This window comes from Sciurus vulgaris (assembly GCF_902686455.1).
Source record: "Sciurus vulgaris genome assembly, chromosome: 7".
Classification (NCBI taxonomy): Eukaryota; Metazoa; Chordata; class Mammalia; order Rodentia; family Sciuridae; genus Sciurus; species Sciurus vulgaris.
This window is the reverse complement of record NC_136467.1, coordinates 106734008-106737500: the sequence shown is the minus strand read 5'-3', so window position 1 is coordinate 106737500 and position 3493 is coordinate 106734008. Positions and strand designations below refer to the sequence as shown.

General features: G+C 36.6%; 1 pseudogene across 1 annotated transcript; it reads left to right on the top strand.

Annotated features, from left to right (window-relative positions):
- Positions 1 to 379: 379 nt before the first annotated feature.
- LOC306665753 (small ribosomal subunit protein bS16m-like) lies at positions 380 to 1494 on the top strand (annotated as a pseudogene). Its single transcript has 2 exons — positions 380 to 727; positions 1103 to 1494. The product of its transcript is annotated as a small ribosomal subunit protein bS16m-like (transcript).
- Positions 1495 to 3493: the final 1999 nt, after the last annotated feature.

Genomic DNA, 3493 nt, shown 5'->3' with positions numbered 1-3493 from the left:
TTAATTACTATCAGGCCCTAATCTAGTAAACTTGTTTTAGGGCAAATAGCATCTAAATTTTCCCTTCCATTGGACAGCAGGAACTGCCTCATTTTTTGCACTCCTTATGTGTCAGCCATCATAGAGTCTGAATATAACAGGTGACCAGTAAATGTTTGTTAAATGAATAAGGGAAAAGAGTTTTGATACGTGGTCTCTAAATAGTTTTACATAAGATCAGCATCCTTGTAAAATTACAGAGTTCATGAATAAATGCACACATTTTTCTCTGAGAAGGTTCAAGTAACACTAGATATATAATAAAAAGTTATTACAAACCAACAGTGGGACGATCAAAGGAGCCCCTTGTGGGCCACAGGATGGTCCACCTCAGTGAGTCATGGTGGCCTGCAGGACCTTCCGGGCAGTGGTGGGAGCTGGGCTGTCCAGGACCAGCGGAAGCAGTGCTCTCCTAGGTGCACTGGAGGCCTCCAGAACCTGGATTAGCCACATGGCGTTACAGTTGATCCTCTTCTCAAAATTTCCCCCACTTAATTCTCACAGAAACCCTCATCTCATTTTCACAGATGAGGCGATTAAGGCTATGACAAAAACCAAAGAGTTTATAAATGCTACCCTCCACTGCAAGGCCTACCGTGGGAGCCATTTAACCATCTGCCTTGCTCTGGGTGGCTGCACATATCGGCCCCTTTTACCTCATTGTAGCTGCTCACAAGGAATGTCCCAGGTGTAAGAAACCCGTGAAAACCACGCCAGAAATGGGAAATCACATAAGAGGGTTTACTAAGCAAACAGAGTGTTTCCCTACAGGGTAAGAGAGAAAATAAGAGGAAAATTGCAAGAGAGAGTGTGAAAAGTGAAGAGGAGAGAGAAAGTGAGTAGGAGAGAGAAAGCATGAGAAAAGATGGGGGGGGGGGATCTACTTTTAAGCAGTTGAATTCTGCTGGGCTAACAGGGGACCAATAACGGAGAAGGATATTTGCAAGCTGACTGATGAACCAATAGCTAGCTAGGATGTTCACAGACTGACAAGTAGTTGGGAGATGGGGAAATGAATGCAGCATAAGAGGCCTGGGAGCAGCTTTATATTACATTACCCCAGGGATGGCCGTTTCATGGAGCGGGTGGGCTCCCATAATCCACTGCCCCACAGTCATGGAGAAAAACTCGTTGCTCTCAACCTGGACAGGATCCGGCATTGGATTGGCTGTGGGGCCCATCTCTCTAAGCCCATGGAGAAGCTTCTGAGTCTTTCTGGCTTTTTCCCTCTGCATCTGGTGACGATCACAAATGCTGAGAGATGCAAAGAGATGCGAAGTAAACAGGCACATGAACTTCTCTTAGCTTCTCAGACAACAGATACACAGGCTACAGACACAGAAGCGAGTTGACTTCAGTGAACATAACAGTGCTTACAAAGTCAGGGTCCCCTAAAACACTTGTGTGGAGCTCATAAACTTGTTGAGTTTCAAGTTCAATAAATGGAGTTTTCTAAGTTAAAAAAAAAATGCTGTCTATTTTTTACAGTTCTAACCCATTCACCTCACTCTACTCTTTTCTTCTTAAGTAATTACTCTCATCAGTTAGTTTCTGTATAATCCTTTATTTATATGCACACATACATGCACATAACTTTTTGTCTTAACATAAATAAGGTCATTCTGTTTTCTAAAATTGATTTTTGCCTTAACCATTATTTTTTAGAGATTTTTTTACCATGTCAGTCCTAAGAGACAAACAACTTTCATTTTAGGATTGCAAAATACTCTATTTCGTGGTATAGATATATTTTAATTTACTTAATAGCTCTTCACTTCTTGAACATTTAGGTCATTTACATTTGTTTTCTTATGCACACTTTATGTTTTACCAATCTGATGGAAATAGATAATATCCCTATTTAAATTTTGGATAATCTTAATTACAAGTGAAGTTTGTCATCTTTACTAATAGTTATTTTGGGGCATTCTTATATTGTTCACATACCTTATCCATTTTTTATTTAAAATTTTCATTTTTTATTAATACATATTACTTATACAAATTAAGGGGTTTTACTGTGAATGGAGATCCAAAAATGTATGTATTGTTCTTTGATTATATTCATCCTTCCTCCTACCTAATCTTACCATCCCCTACATCTTTTGTCCCCATAAACCCTCCCCTTCCTCTTTCTGAATAATCTCCCTTCCACTTTCAGGTTATTTCTTTTTTTCTAACTTTCCACACATGTAAGTAAACATACTTTGTCTTACCTCACTCCAGTTCTATCCATTTTCCTTCAAATGTCATTATTTCATTCTGCTTTATGGAAACATAGCACTTAATTGCATATATATATATATATATATATATATATATACATATACACACACTATGTTTTTTGGACTCATTCATCTGTTGACAAGCATCTAGGCTAATTCCATAACTTGTGAATAGTGATTAATGCCACAATGAGCACAGGTGCACAGGTATCTCTTTTGTACGCTGACTTCATTTCTGTCAGGTATATAGGAATGGTACAAAAGGATCAAATGATAGGACTATTTTCAGTTTTCTGAAGAGCATTCACATTGCTTTCCACCAACTGTGTATAAGAGTTCCTTTTCTCCACATCTCCACATCCTCATCAGCTTTTTTTTTTTTTAATAAATAATAGCTTTTCTGAGTAGATTAAGAAGGAATCTCAATGTAGTTTTCTTTTGCATTTCCTTGATGGCTATAAATGTTAAGCATATTCTCATAAATTTTGGCCATCTGTACATTTGAGAAGTGATTATTCATATGATTCACCTATTTATTGACTGGATTACTTATTCTTTGGATTTTTTTTTTGTTGTTGTTCTTTATATATTCTGGATAATAGTTGTCTGTCAGACAAATAGCTGTTCAAGATTTCTCCCGTGTTGGAGATTGTCTCTTTGCCATATAGATTGTTTCTTTTGCTGTACAGAAACTTTTTAATTTAATGTAAACTTATTTGTCAATTACTTACAAGGGATATTAGACATTTTCCTTATAATGCTGCAGATATTTTATTTTGTTCACTTGTAATGTTTTCTATCAAATTGTTCTGCCTGTGTCTTCTACAAGCCATTAATGGTGTTTTTTCCTAGCCAATCTGAGTTTCTCTTTTAATAGGGAATTTAATAAGCTCAAATATTGGAGATTATTGCTCCACTTAGATTTTTCTATCTTTGATGTGTAAGTATTTATTTGCCCTGTTTTGTTCTTACTTTCTCTTTCTCCCCCACCCCTCAATTTCAATCTTCCTTATTTCCTGACTTTCTGTTGAATTGATTTACTTATTTTTATGGCATTTCCTTATAATCTGGAGTTATACTAAATTTTTAACAAGCATATATCAACTTTATTTTGTCCTTATTTAGAACTAATCAGCATGTTTCACTCCTTTGATGATGACAAAAATCTTAGCATGGGTCATTTCTCTTCTATGTCCTGTGTTGGGTTTATTTGAGGTTTTAATCCAAGA